Source organism: Pteropus vampyrus, unplaced genomic scaffold (assembly GCF_000151845.1).
Source record: "Pteropus vampyrus isolate Shadow unplaced genomic scaffold, Pvam_2.0 Scaffold106, whole genome shotgun sequence".
NCBI lineage: Eukaryota > Metazoa > Chordata > Mammalia > Chiroptera > Pteropodidae > Pteropus > Pteropus vampyrus.
In genome coordinates this window covers 2,409,287-2,418,464 of record NW_011888887.1, presented here as the reverse complement: position 1 = coordinate 2,418,464, position 9,178 = coordinate 2,409,287, and the positions used below count along the sequence as shown (strand labels likewise).

At 32.9% G+C, this 9,178-nt stretch overlaps 1 protein-coding gene and 1 pseudogene across 1 annotated transcript in view; one reads left to right on the top strand and one right to left on the bottom strand.

Annotated features, from left to right (window-relative positions):
• The window catches only part of FBXL17 (F-box and leucine rich repeat protein 17), a gene marked incomplete at its 5' end in the record, with an annotated part of 449,450 nt that overhangs the window by 184,355 nt on the left and 255,917 nt on the right, over positions 1-9,178 (top strand). The gene's annotated exons all lie outside the window — the stretch shown is intronic.
• Positions 1,480-3,548, bottom strand: LOC105295483 (annotated as a pseudogene).

Genomic DNA, 9,178 nt, shown 5'->3' with positions numbered 1-9,178 from the left:
CTTTCAGGGTTTTTAAAATCTTTTCTTTTTCTTAAGTAGCCTATTAAAATATGACTCTTCTCAAATAGTGTTATTATATAATTTAGTTTGTTGTGTACTGAAACTAATAATTCATCTACAGCTTTTACTTTTTTTTAAAGAAAAATCAAACTTGAATTCCTTAGTTATTAAGTCTTTGTATAACACAGCAAACATCATCTTTTCAAATAAAAAGTATTGAATTGGATATTGTTGTATTTTCTCTTAAAACCTGAACGTCCCTGTTAGAGATATCTTGCCATTTTTCCATGTCTAGATCTATATAAAACATACTTTAGTAGTAATTTAAAAGTTTAGAATATTTGTTGATAAAATGTCTTTTAATAAATCTATGTTGTGTAATAAAATGAATTATTTGGGAAAGTCTTTTAAAGAAAAGAACCCAAACCTTCCCTTCCCCCTTCATTTATTTATTTAAACAATTTTTCCCTAATCATCTCACATTTATATGTTATTCCTAGCTTATCCCCACCCCTCCCCTGCCGCCCCCAGTTTGTTCAGTGTCTTTATAGGAGTACATGAAGTGAAAAATCGAATGCTGCATGATGCGTATTATCAGATGGTGGGTATTTGCATATCTAACAGCTAGATATAACTCTTGTGTTTCAATTGATTATATAAAATAGATTTATTGAAACTTATTTTTAATAATAATATAGGTCATTTCAAGAATGATCAAAAATAAAATTATATAATTTAATTTTAAAAGATTATTGTTTGGCCTTTTGTATTACTAAGTATACTCATCTCTTCTGTTTTAATTTTTCTTTTCTTTTCTTTTCTTTATTTTTTTTTAGTGCCTGCTTGCCATGCAAAAGAGCTAACTATCTGCATTAGAATCAAATTATTTTTCTTGGACCTTCAGATTAGAGCAGGAGTATAATTGCTACTACTATTTTTTGATTTTGTTTTTTTTATTTGATATGTAAAGCTAGAAGTTAGTTTTTAAAAAACTCCATTTTAGAGAGAACCGTAAAATGATTCCTAAAACTCGTTTTTCTGAAAACAGATGAAAATTTGTTGATATCAAGTGTATAACAACACATTTATAACTTGTGTAAGTAAGGAAAAATAAATAATAGGTGTTGGTTCAGAATGGAATGCTAAAATATCAGCAAACTTTGATACTTTCTTGAACCCCCAAGTTGTGAAAAAAAACCTATTTTTTTTTGTAGTTCAGTATAATATGTCTAAGCTATACAAGTAGGATTTTATAACTAGAATCCTATTAATGCACATTTCCCCAGAAATTATTGATATCAAGTACATAGATTTATATTCAGTAGGGGATTTTGTCTTCATTAATTTTATGAATAGATATCATTAATTTTATGAATGTATACACACACATATATGTGTGTGTGTGTATGACCTAATATATTCTAATACTATGCTAGGTGCTGGGCACAAAAAAATAAATAAATACAGTTATACCTTGGAGATATTTCTGGTTTGGTTCCAGAACACTGCAATAAAGCGAATATCACAATAAAGTGAGTCACACAAATTTTTTGGCTTCCAGTGCATATAAAAGTTATATTTACATTATACCATAGTTTATTAAGTATGCAATAGCATATGTCTAAAAATGTACATACCTTAATTAAAAAATGTATTATCATTAAAAAATGCTAACCATCATCTGAGCCTTCTGCGAATCGTAATCTTTTTGCTAGTGAAGGGTCTTGCCTTGATGTCGATGGCTCTGGTTGCTCAGGGTGGTAGTTGCTGAAAGTTGGGGTCACTGTGGCAATTTCTCAAAATAAGACAACAGTGAATTTTGCCGCATTAATTGACTTTTCCTTTCATGAATGATTTCTCTGTAGTACGAAATGCTTTCTGATAGCATTTTATCCACTGTAAAACTTCTTTTAGAATTGAAGTCAATCCTCTCAAACCCTGCCACTGCTTTATCAACTAAGTTTATGTTGTATTCTAAATCTTTTGTTGTCATTTCAACAGTCTTCACAGCAACTTAACCAGGAGTAGATTCTACCTCAAGAAACCACTTTCTTTTCTTATTTATAAGAAGCAAATGTCATCTGTTAAAATTTTACCATGAGATTACTGCAATTAAATCACATCTTCAGGCTCCATTTCTAAGTCTAGTTCTCTTGTTATTTCCATGATATCTGCAGTTACATCCTCCACTGAAGTCTTGAACCCGTCGAAGTCATTCATGAGGGTTGGAAACAGCTTCTTCCAAACTCCTGTTGATGTTGATATTTTGATCTCTTCCTATGAATCAGAAATGTTCTGAAAGGCATAGAATGGTGAATTCAATTTACTCTGCCCAGATCCATCAGAGGAATCACTATCTATGGCAGCTATGGCCTTAAAAATGCGTTTCTTAAACAAGAAGATTTGAAAGTCAAAATTATTCCTTGATCCATTGGCTGCCGAATAGATGTTATATTGGTAGATATGAAAACAACATTAATCTTGTCGTGCATATCCATCTTGGGTAACCAGGTACATTGTCAATGAGCAGTAATATTTGAAAGGAATCTTTCTTCCCAGGCAGTAGCTCTCAGTAGTGGCCTTAACATATTTAATAAACCATGTTATAAACAGATAGGCTGTTATCCAGGCTTTGTTGTTCCATTTATAGCGCATAGGCAGAGTAGATTTAGCATAATTCTTAAGGGCCCTAGAGTTTTCAAAATGGTAAAATGAGCATTGGCTTCATCTTAAAATTATCAACTTCATTAGTCCCTAACAAGAGAGTCAGCCTGTCCTTTGAAGCTTGGGAGCCAGACATCTTGACCACCTCTTTCCTGTTTAGCCATGAAAGTCCTAAATGGTATCTTCTTCTGATATGAGGCTGTTTCATCTATATATTGAAAATGTTGTTTAGTGTAGCTACCTTCATTAATTATCTTAGCTAGATCTTCTGGACAGCTTGCTGTAGCTTCTACATCTGCACTTGCTGCTTCATCTTACACTTTTAAGTGATGGAGATGGCTGCTTTCCTTAAACCTCTTGAATCAACCCCTTCTAGATTCAAACTCCCTCTTTAGCTTCCCCACCTTTCTCAACCTTCACAGAATTGAAGAGAGTTAGGTCCTTGCTTGGGTTAGGCTTTGGCTAAAGGGAATGTTGTAGCTGATTTTATCTCTCCAGGCCACTAAAACGTTCTCCATATCAGCAATAAGGCTGTTTCACTTTCTTATTATTCATGTATTCACTGGAGTAGCACTTTTAATTTCCTTCACGAACTTTTTCTTTGCATTCACAACTTTGCTATCTAGCACCAGAGGCTTAGCTTTCAGCCTATCTTGGCTTTTGACATGCCTTCCTCACTAAGCTTAATCACTTTTAGCTTTTGATTTAAAGTGAGAGATGTGCAACTTTTCCTTTCACTTGAATACTCAGAAGTTGTTGTAGGGTTATTAATTGGTCTAATTTTAAAATTGTTGTGTCTCATGGAATCGGGAGACCCAAGGAGAGGGAGAGAGACACGTTTAATTAAGTTAGCCACCTTATGTGGGTGCAGTTTGTGATGCCCCAAAACCATTATAATAGTAACATCAAAGATTACTGGTCACAGATCACCATAACAAATATGATAATAATGAAAAACTTTTGAAATATTATGATAATTACCAAAATGTGACAGAGACATGAAGTGAGCAAACGCTGTTTGAAACATGGTGCTGATAGACTTGCTCAACAGAGTTGCCACAAACCTTCAATTTGTAAAAACCTCAGTATCTGTAAAGCTCAGTAAAGTGAAGCTCAATAGAATGAATTATGCCTGTGATGGTCTTATTTTTAGTTACTCATAGGCATCAATAAGGGAAAAAACAGACTAATGAATGATTAACTGCAGCATGACATGATTCTTATTATAATAGAAGTCTTGAGAAGCAAAAAATAAAATCCTGTATGAGGGTCATAGCAAATAATTTATGATGGATAAGGCTATATGCAACTTATTAGAACTATATATAAATTGCATCTATAAAATTAAGACTGTTTTAATCAATGTTTTTTTTTTTTGGCAAAAGGTAGCCTCTTTATAATACTCTAGCTTTCCATGCAGTATTTAAGAATCGTTAAATTTAATTTGCTATAAAGTGAATTTAAAAAATAAAATGAAAATGCAGAAAAAAAAGATAATTATGTTTGAAAACAACTTGAATATAGAGTATATATTGCAAGATGGATTCCTTTATGAAGTTTTATTTTTATTTTTTATTCTAAATCAGTATTTATTCTAGGACTAATTTATATCTGAATTTTCATGTTATGCTAAATGTTTATTTACAAATAATCAGTTTATAGACTGGGAGGTAGGGAAATTTGGAAGGCACACTAGTAGTTTCATCAGAAATCAAGATAAATTGTTACTGAACATTTCTGAGATTTGCTAGTCAGCATTTGCTTCATTGTTCATACTCAGAGAGGTCAGCCTACTTGGGGGTTAATTCTAGAGGCCAGGACTAAAATTTGAATTAATCTATCTCTAACTGGAAATGACAAAGAGCTGTAAAAACCTGCTCTATAAAGTATCTCGTTTTTTTTTAGTCTGAGAAACCACTTGACGACAACTTCAAAATGTGTGTATATGTGTGTGTATTTATTTGAATGTGTGTATGTGTAATTTACTTTTCTACTTTGTTACAAAATGATTCAGTCAGTTTACCATGGTTATTAGTTTTATTAGATTAATTTATTGGCAGCTGGTTAGAGGAAAGTGGCTGGTTAGAGGAAAGTGGTGTGTGGTTTTTTTTTAAGTCTGAAGGGAAGCCTAATTTCTTGTTTATCTCTAACCTGTAGCTTAAATTTATGGAAATCTCCAGTTTTTTGACTCCAATCTTTGGCTTTTTGCTTTTAGATCAGTCTGGGAGGATTATGGTCCTGCCTTATTTCTCTGGTGTTGGTTGGTCTGCTCACGGGTAACGACTGGGTAAATCTCCATGTTTTCCATTTCATCCCTTTTATTCATCTCCTTTTTCATCATCTTTTGGCCTCTGTTTTTCACATTTCCTTTTTTTTTTTTTCCCCAGCTCTCTCATTTCCTCTTTGAGATTATCTAAAATCCTTTCCATACTGTTTTCTCTATCTTTCCTCTCTTGGATTTACTCATCTCTATTTCCATGTTTCCCTTTCTTTTGTCTGTCTCCCATTCTTCCATTTTAAAGTTAGTAATCTTGTATTCCACATCAAGTGCTCACATTTCTATTGTTTGGTGGAAGGTGATGCACAGTAGAGTAAATCACTTGTTAGTGGTGTTACCCTGATGTTTATCTGACATCCCATTAGCAGATTTGACCAGTGGGCCTTTGGGATTTGTGGGAGTTCCTACACAGCCCAGAGAAGGCAACACTGCCTGAAAGAAGGAAATTGTACAGGTTGACTGGGTCCCGGACACCTAAGTAGGACACATAGATATCAATGTCAAAAGTTTTTGAGTATGTTGCATTTTTTTAAAAAAGTTTTTAAGCACATTTTTATACAATAATTGATCATTTGTAATAGTCCTGACAACAGTGGAAGTGACTGTTCTCATGAATTTTTACCTCTTATGAGAGGATGGTCCTGACTTTGAATAAAGCTTTGTGTTTAAGAAGGCAAATTAATCCTCGATATTTTTCCGTGAAATTTCCTAACTCTTCTTCATGGATGCCATGGTCCTTGGACCAAGTGCTGTTCCACAAAACTGTGAGGTTACCACCTATTAGATCAGCAGTGTAGGTGGTAGCTTCCACAATAGAACAATGCTTTATCTTAAATTCTTATTTCAGTAATACTTACACCTCATAAGGCATTATCAGAAATATTAAGTTTCTTGAGCTTTCCAACTCTGCAAGGTATATAGGGCAAATAATATCATTATACTGAGTGGAAAAATGAAAGTTCACAGAAATGACTTAACCAGTGTTTTCCAAACTAGTTGTTGCCACAATTATATTTGAATTTAGTTCAATGCTTTGTGTTATAATGCTTCCTATTTGTTGAATAGTAGTTTCAAAATAGTAAAATAAAAATTTCTTATTTAGATCCATATTTTAAGATTCAACTTACATGCTACCTACCACTTTAGGATTGCCAAATAAAATACAGCATACTCCATTCAATTTGAATTTCAGATAAAAACAGCAGATACTTTTTAGTATAAATATATCTCACGCAATGTTCATATTTTCATTTGCTAAATCTGGCACCCCACACTACCTCCAGGGGTCTCTTCCTAATTCTCATTTTTTCCAACAGAGGAAACTCTGATCTCTTGAGTTCCAGGAGTTTGGTTTTCTCTCTCTGGTACTTTGTATTTCACTTTACTTATTTGTAAAACTGACTTTTCATCTATAAGACTGAAAACTCTTGGAGTAGAGGCATTTAGTTTTTAATGTTTTGGTACTTTATCCATTGAAAGAATGGATCTTCAGATCCAGGGCCCTGCTGAGCCATATTAGAGCCTAAGGCGAAAATATTTTAAAATGTGTCATCCTACATACACCTATCAAAACATCCCTCCGTATTTTGTATCAAGTAGAAAAGTTAAGAAAAGCTCTACAATAAAAAATATGACTATGTATAAAGAACATTGCCCACTCTGTTGGACACTGTTATCAACACTTAGAAACCTTGGCAGGGCATGACCTCATGGACTGGGAGCTAGCTGGCAGCTGATTGGAAGTGGTTTCTGTTGTACAATAATGCAGCATAATAAAACAAGCAACAATAACTTGTCTTTGTTTAAAATTTATTTTTTCATCATTAATTTTTGCATTAATTTTTATTCTTTAAAATATTACACTAAACTATTATCTTGATTACTAAATATTTTTGGTGCCTTTTAAAATCTTGTGCTTCTAGTTAAATCTTTGGGAGAATGCAAGAAGTTATTTTAGCATCTACTTATATTTTTATATCTTAGTCAACTATATAGTCAGGTTCATAGATGTCTGTGAATATAAAATCTTTAGAATTCATTAAATCTAATCTTTTTTTTTTCATAGATGAGGAAACTGATCACAGTGGCAAAGTTGAGACTAGAATTCCGTGCTTACTGTGGTTTCTGTGAGCCATTTAGGCATCACTGTGAAGAATGCATCATTTAAGTCAAACTTTTCTTTTTTACCTTTGACATTAGAGTTTCTGAGCATACAGAATGTCATTGGAACATATCGTGTTCATTATTGGAAGGATTCATGCATATTGTTTATTCCTAGATCACTTACTTTAAAAGTCTGTCAGGATTTTTAGAGAGAAAAATAATGTAAGTGGAAACATAAGTATCCTTATTTAAATTACCTTTCCATTTTGCATAATAGAAAGATCAATTTTGATTTTTATAGGTAACATTTAAGCCTAGGTCATAGTTACTTTCTCAAAAAGTTCCACTATTGTAATTATCTGTCTTAGCAAAGTTTCTTCTAGGTGTCTATAGATGGCTGTGCTTTTCCGAGGATTGCCCTCTTGACTTCTGATTTGGGAATTAAGATTTTGATAGAAACTTTATCTCACCTTCCTATGTTGCTTGCTTCATTAGAGCTGATAAAGTAAGATACACCTCAAATATAGAATGATAGAGATATGACAGACAACCTAGTACAAATCTTTAGGAGACAAGCTAAAGAGTTTGATTGACAGATTGTCCTGTAATTTTGTGAAGCAAAGAGAATTTTTTTATTAACTAGTGAGACAGATGGGCTCAAGTTTGATGGGCTTAGTTTAGTTCTGCTTGTGTTTGGATGACTTTTTTTTTTCTTTTTATAGTAAGTAAGGCAAATAGATAGACTAGAGTTAGTCTAATATGAGCAATGAGGCAACTACTATGTAAAATACTATAGTTGAAGCTCTTATTAGAAGAAAGTTCAAAGATTTTGAAAGAAAAAACAGGGACTCTGCACGGAGGACTTCAACAAACTGTTATGCTAAAACTGTAGGCCTAACAAAAGAACCTATTGTGTGTTACTTAAGCAACCATTCTAAAAGGACAGATTTGTTTAATATAGCAACTGTAAGTAATGAGAGGCCCATGTAAAAACTAAGGTCAGATTCATCAATGTGCTCAAATCATTGTATGGAAAGTTTTTGGGGAAAAGATAGTTTTGTGACCTTACACATTATCAATTGTGAAGGGCAGAAGCTACCTTTACAATGATGAAATCCAACAAACATTACATTAATCAAATTATCGATTGTCACCATCAACAATGGGGAAAATGGACATCATGTGCCTTCAGATGTCATCCTATGGGTGTATTACAGCATCTCCTATAGTCTTCTTGCCAAAAATGCTTCATCTGAATATAATCACCGAGTAGTAATTAGACAAATCAAGATTATGGGACAGCCTCTGAGGCAATTGATGTGGACTCAAAATATTTTTAATATGATGAAAGGCAACAGCAGAAGTTAAAGGAGCCTTATAATTAAATACAATGCATGATTCTTTATTGGATCCTGGTTTGAAAAAATGTATATTAAGAACATGATTGGGACAAGTAGAGATTGTATAAGAGAAAGATGATCGAATCAAAGTTAAGTTTCTTAGGTATAATAATGATATTGTGATTTAATAGGAGAATGTTCTAGGCTTTAGGAGATGTATGTCGAAGTATTTATAGTTAAAATATTAGATATATTTTTAATAATTTTTTGCTTTTCAATTACAGTTGACATACAATATTATATTAGTTTCTGGTGTACAACCTAGCGAATAGACATTTATGTATGTTAGGAAATGATCACCCAGATAAGTCTAGTACCCATCTGACCGCATACATAGTTATTACAATATCATTGACTGTATTCCCTATGCTATACTTTACATCCCCGTGACTGTTTTTTTTTTTAACTGGCAATTTGCACATCTTAATCTCTTCCTCTTTTCCACCCATCTCCCCAACTTTCCTCCCGTTTGGTAACCATAAAAATGTTCTCTGTATCTATGAGTTTGTATCTGTTTTGTTTGTTCATTTATTTTGTTTCTTAGATTCCACATGAAAGTGAAATCATAGTATTTATATTTCTCTATCTGCCTTATTTCACTTAAGATAATACTCTCTAGGTCCATCTATGTTGTCACAAATGACAAGATTTTATTTCTTTATGGCTGAGTAATATTCCATTGTATATATGTACCACCTCTTCTTTATCCATTTATTGAAGGGTATCTAGGTTG